The sequence below is a fragment of the Bacillus rossius genome, unplaced genomic scaffold (assembly GCF_032445375.1).
Source record: "Bacillus rossius redtenbacheri isolate Brsri unplaced genomic scaffold, Brsri_v3 Brsri_v3_scf45, whole genome shotgun sequence".
Classification (NCBI taxonomy): domain Eukaryota; kingdom Metazoa; phylum Arthropoda; class Insecta; order Phasmatodea; family Bacillidae; genus Bacillus; species Bacillus rossius.
The window spans coordinates 50,001-56,917 of NW_026962645.1; positions in this window are offsets into that span (position 1 = coordinate 50,001).

Here is a 6,917-nt window from a genome sequence, read left to right on the forward strand (position 1 = left end):
GTGCTGCAGTCGCTGCTGCGGTATCTGCCATGACGAGACTGATCCTACAGAATGCAAGAGCAAAGTGAAAATAAAATTTTTCTCTCTGCAAATATCTGGTTACCCAATTTTCTGGTTGCGGACGGTTCAGAAAATTCTCGATGCCTTGCTCACGTAGGGAGCAGCGCACTTTGGACAGCGAAAGTAATGTAGGGCTTCTTTAGCACTGATTTTTCAATGTTTTCTAAATGTCAGCAGTCTACGATGACATAATGGGCAGTTCCACTAATAGTGTAATTTTTTTATGGCAGCTGCACTGTTTAATTTGCACTGCGAGCTGTTTAAATTTACTGCTACACCAAACAGGGAACTTTTCATTTGCAGATGTTATTCAAGGAATCAAATACGTAATTTGTGCTGGAATCACTTGAAAATGGTTAAATTAACTTAGGTATACTTTAGTGTATAGTATGCTGAAAATGTGGAGATAATTTCATGAAGGCTGTTTGCTGTGGAAGCACTAGCAAATCACCTTGTTCAGTGCCACCTGGAATGGCTTTCTTCGTGCACCTCCAAGGATGATGTGATTATTATTGTGAGTAAATTTTGTTTACATTTTCATTGTGTGAATAATAAAACTTTTAACTGTACACACAACAAGCATTTCACTTGGATCTGATGCATTCTCAAGAGTGCAGTTTCTGTTTAGCTTTTAAAACTGGCTGCCCTTCAATTCACTCAAGGTGCAGATGCAAGTTGCTGATGAAGTATTCCACACACATGCTACATTGGAGAAATATTTTAATAAAAATTAAAACTCTTGCAGGATTTCGAATAAAAACTATCCTATTTATCCCTTCTATGTTTTGGTACTGCGAAATTGAGAGAGGTAAGTAAGTTGTGAGGTTATTTTTACTTGCTTGCATGTGAGGTTAGCAGAGCAAAAATATTTTTGAAATTGCAGATACATGGTCACTTTATTTCGTTGCAAACATTTATAAGCTCGTAATCTTATTTAAAGTCTCCATACTTAATGCGTTTGGAAAACCTTCTTTCTCTCAATTTTACAATGGAACAAAATTTTACTTGTATGTGTACATTAATTCCATCTCTAAATGATGTAGGTTTACGCACCGAGATCAGGTACATTGTAGAGAGAAAAACACACGAGTACCTGCTTATTTTGAAGTTTTAATGAGTATATTAAAAAAAAAAAAAAAAAAAAACGATAAAAATATAATTGAAAAAGTATATTATTCACGTATTTTTGAGGATGAGGGGAGGGGGTGTTTTTGTCCGATGGTCGTTTATCTTTAAAGAAATTTCCGTTGGACCTGTGCGTTCTTGCTCTGCCAATTCTCGAAAAATGAAATATTTTAAGTCGTCTTTTATGTGCTAACTTCATTATATTTGGCTGCATTCGTATTTTTATTAGTTTTGAAACATTCATGTCACGGAAAATAATCATAAACCAGGACAAAAACGTTTTGACTAAATGTTCTAGGTTGGTTGTAAAACATTTTCTTATTTTATTTCACATCGGAAACATCTGTTAAGTTGTAAGCTTTGTAATGAATGCGACAGTCACTTGTTCGCTGAAGTGTTTGTTTAAGAAATTAGTATTGTAAATTTGTTTATGGTCTTGTTAAATGAAATTTTAAGTGAAATCATTTGGGAAAACAGAGGCTACAGGAATTTTCAACACAACTTGATGACCGACGTTGTGACTAGTGTGGGAGTGTGTGCTCGTGTAAATATCAATTTTTCTTACTCCTCGTGCCGGTCAACAGGAAAACAGCGAGTGTGTTATCTCATCGCGGGCGTGTGATTGCGTGTGGTAAATTGTGCTAGGTTAATTACCGCAAAACTCCACTGTGTGCAAATATGTAGTGTGTCGCTGTATGCAAATATTTGGTATGTCTTTTTTTTTTTTTTTTTTTTTTCAGGCAATACACACTTTGAATTTTACACAATTTCGATGCTGCAACCTAAGTGTATACATGCGAATAGGATTGCTTAAATGAAAAAGTAAAGTAGGAGGTAAGTGCAAATGTTTCCAGGAGGTTATGCACACACAATCTATTTTATGAATTAATAGTTATTATCTAAGAAAATGATAGAAGATTATAAATAATGTGTGCAGAATAATACAGAATTTGCATGTTACACAAAAAAAAAATATATATATATTCCAAATATTGTTAGCAAAATGCACCTAGATTAGTGAGCTGGATTTTTTTTTTTTTTTTTGTATTTTTGTTCTGTTGATCCCACGTGGAGTCAAGGCTCCGGGATATAGAACATGTATGTGCAGACAATTAATATTTACATGATGCAAGTTACCAAGAAAAAAAATTTCAAAAAAAAAAAATACATAACATGTTACACAATTTAACTTTATGCAAAACATGAAGCAGCTGTTATCACAAGTCCATTCAACAAATTAACAGTTCAATTTCTCTATTATCAATCAAATTAAAGAATAGCTTCAGAGGGTAGGTAGGATATTCTAGAAGAATTTTTTTTACTGTTTTTTTTTTTAATACTGGTAAATTGTTTTAGTTATTTTCTGTGATATTAAGTTGTAAAGTTTTACTCCCAAGTAATTTAGTCCATTTTCAAATCGCCTAGTGTTATGTTCAACTATCCTCAATTTACTAGCATTTCTGGTGTTATACCTATGTGCGAATATCTAAAAAAAAAAAAAAAAAAAAATAATAATAATTTTTTTTTTCTTCTTTTTCTTAAGAATGAATAAAAAGTTTCTAGAACGTATTCATTTATGGCAGTCAGGACTTTAAGTTTTTTGAATTTTGGTCTGCAGTTAGATGATTTTTTATCTTTTGTTATTATTCTAATAGCTCCTTTTTTTTTTTTTTTTTCCCCCAATGTTATATGGCAGAAAGAGTAGAGCTATGGCTACTGTGACATCATGCATTGATGGGAAGGTTATTGTTGGATAACAAAAATTTAGATGATATAATTTTTATTTTTTTCCATACACAACACATTGCAGGTACAATTTTACAGGTTACAGCTGTACCACCTCTAGTATTGCTGCCGACCATCCAACAAATGAGCACACTAAACAGGCATTGATGACATTGTTATCAACGTCTTTTTGAATCTCTCATTATTATACATAACTGCCCACTGAAACAGAGAAACTTCAAAATAGGTGTGTGTGTGTGTGTTTATATATATATATATATATATATATATATATATATATACATATATACATACATACATACATACATACATACATACATATACACTTATATATTTATTTTTTCACTTTGAATTTTGTATGAGGTATACACATGCAAAGATTCACAGCTACTGGGTGGGTGAGTGAGTGAGTGAGTGAGTGAGTGATTGATTGATTGATTGATTGATTGATTGATTGATTGATTGATTGAGAGAGAGTGAGTGTGTGTGTTAGGGGGGGGGGGGGGAAATGTGGTGATTGTGGGGGAAAAAAAAATTTAAAATTGAAATTTTTAAAAAAAAAATTTTTTTCTGTAGGGTGCAAAATAGTAGTGCCAACGGCACGTGGTGTTCCCAAGCGGTCACCCATCTAAGTACTAACCACGCTCGACGATGCTTAACTTCGGTGATCGGACAAATTCAAATTCAAATTCAAAAGCTTTTTATTGCGATGTTTGCATACATTGATATTTACATAGGTATACATAGTGGAACGCCAGCACATTGTGCTCTTTTTCCATAGTTTATAGACATTATACAACACTTCTTATATACATTTACATTTATTTAATAATTGTTTTTAGGAGGAAAAGTTTAAAAAAACCTCCGTAATGTTCTGGAGCCTGTGGGCTCAATGTTTTCTGATGATCATACACGTTGAAATATATTTACAGAGAAATTATTATTGATATTTACATACACATAGTTACATATTTTTCACTGAACAGTTTGGGAGTAGGTTTAGTTATGCTTGCAGCTTATATATTACACTATTGTACACTATATTACATAAGTTGCACTTTTGAATCTATGTCGCTTTGGTTGGCGTTCATTTGCAGTCTCGATGCACGGCACTTTGGTGGATGTCCGTAGCACTGTACACTTTTGTGGCTGGTTGGAGGATTTTCTTCTTCTGCCCAGTCAGGGTGGCCTGCCTGGGTGGTAGTCTGTAATTAGTTTATGTGGGTGTGGTCGTGTGATGTTGTGTTGTCCAATGTTCTGTATGAGTGTAGACGGGTGTTGTGATGCTTTTGTGAAAAATTTGTCTGTGTATTTAATGACTAGTTGGCGTGGTGATAGTGTGCCTGCAAGGTCGTGTAATTGTGTGTTAGTTACATGTCTGTATTTCCCGAGTGTTGCTCTGAGTAGCTTATTGAAACATGTTTTTATTTGGTGGAATCGGATGTCGGGGACATGGGCAAATATTACAGAGGAATACAGTAAAATAGGGACAATGTACGCCTTGAAGAGGCGCACTCTGTCCTGGTCAGGCAAGGGGCTGTGGGGGCGGAGGAGGGAGGAGATCGAGTTAAAAGCGCGATAGGCCCGGGCAGTGGCAGACGAAAAGTGCGGGGAGAAGCGCAATGTGCGATCCAGTGTGACACCGAGGTATTTCACTGAATCGCTCCATTTTATCACTGCGCCCCCCACAAACAGTGTGGGTGGCAGGCGGGGGCGTCGCCTGGTGAAGAAAATGGCTTCGGTTTTGGCGGGGTTAGGGAGAATGCCCCAGGACATAAAGTAATGATTAACTATGTTGATGGCCGCGGTCAGCCTGGCTTTAATAAGGACGGGGTCATGGTGTCTAACCATCAGCGCGGTGTCATCCGCGTACATGACAATCGTGCATTCGGGGGGCTTGGGAATGTCATGAGAATATAGGGAAAATAATAGGGGAGAGAGCGTGGACCCTTGAGGGACTCCTGCAGTGATCTCTCTAGAGGATGAAGTGGACCCTTCCACCCGTACGCAGAACGTGCGGGCTTCCAGGAAAGAGTGAAGGATGCAGCGAAGAGCAGGGTTTAATCCCAGAAAGGCCAGCTTGAGGATTAGGGCGTGATGGTGGACAGTATCGAATGCACGACTCAGGTCTAGCAACACCATGCCGGTATGGGTCCTTTGTGTGAAACTGAGGGTGATTTGGTCGGTGACGTGAGCTAATGCGTGTTGTGTTGATAAGTGACGTCGGAAGCCAAACTGGAATTCAGGCAGCGGTTGTAGCCGGGCTACTTCCGCTTCCAGCCTGGCCAGAACTATGCGCTCCGCTACCTTTGATATCACTGAGAGCAGGGCGATGGGACGGTACGATGCCGGCCGATTGGATGCACCTTTTCCCTTGAATATGGGTACTACCGTGGCCTCACGCCATGGACGTGGGAAGTGACCTGAAATGAGAATGCTGTTGATTATGTTGGTGAGGTAGATGAGTGCTTTGCGTGAGATGGATTTGAGGAGGCGTGGGGTGACTTCATCCGGGCCTGGAGCGGCGTTATGACGCACGCGGTCTATCTCCTTCCTCACTTGCCTGGGCGTAGCTGTCTTGAGGGAGCCTGGCGTTGGGGGCGGAGGGGGTTGATAGTGTGTGGGGAGCTTGGAGATGTGAGGTGGTATGGGTGCTGGTGCGAATGAGTTCACAAAGTGGTTTGCCATGCACTCCGCCCTGTCAGTCGCCGACTCCGCCATGCCACCGTCCACCTCTAGGGGCGGGATCGATGACCTGGCGGCGCGGAGACTGCGCGCGAAGCGCCAGACCGAACCATTTGCGAGTGACAGCGCGTCGAGCTTTTTGACTTCGCCCGCCGACCTCCATTCAGCAACGGCCACTCTGCACCGTCGGAACAGAGCATTGTAGTCGTCCCTGTCTGGCTGTAGGCGGGTACGCTGCCATCGGCTCCGAGCCCTGTTGCGGTACGAGATGAGTGTCTTGATGTGGGCTGGGAGTGGTATTCCAAGTGGGTGCGGTTTTACTTTGGGGATATGGAGGGCGGCTGAGGTGATAATGGTGTCAGCAAAGTGAAGAACATGTTGGTCAAGTTCCTCCTTTGTGCGGGCTTTATGTTGCAGATCTAGCTGCTGGTCCATAGCTGTTCGATACATTTTCCAGTCAGCTTGTTTGAAATCGTAGATGGTGTTTGTGGAAGTAGGGGTGACTGTGGTGTCAATTGTCCCTATGACAGGGTAGTGGTCTGATGTCAGGTCGGTGCAGACTTTGAGGGGATTGACTCTGGGTAGGCATGTGCCTATCACCAGGTCCAGTACACTGGGGCTGCCAGTATGGGAGTGTGGGTGGTACGTGAACGTGTCAGGGGCATGTAGTACTAAGGTGGTTTCCTTCAGGTATTTGCGGAGGGCGATACCTTTATAATTGTTGCGGAGACAGCCCCAGGAGTTGTGCCTGGCATTGAAGTCACCCGCCAGTATGATGCGTGAGTCGAGCCGGCGAAGGCTGGTGAGGTCCTCTGCCGGGAATGGAGTGGTTGGTGGGATGTAAGTGGCCACGGCAGTAAAGGGCGTGGGGTTCGTATGCAGCCGAACTGCTACCGCTTCCATGTGCTGCAATTGAGGCGTTTGGCGCCTATGGTGCGACAAAGCTTGGCGCACAAGAAGAGCCACGCCCCCCTGTTTGCCACCCAACCGGTCGGCCCGATGCGTCACATATCCCGGCACCGTGAACGGAACGCCAGCCCTGAGCCAGGTTTCCGCCAAGAACACCAGGTCTGGTTTGTGGAGTGAAATGAAATGATTGAACTCGGCTGCCTTGTTGGCGATGCTGTTGCTATTCCAGATAATGATTTTAAGGGAGGGCATTGGCAATTGCACTAAGGACGGAGAAAATCACTGTGCACTTCTCGTCTTGGTTCTGCGATGATTTAAATTTCCGGATGGCATCTAGTAAAAAGGGAACCCATTTCAGCAAGTTGAGGTCTTTAATTAACTTAATCAATTCG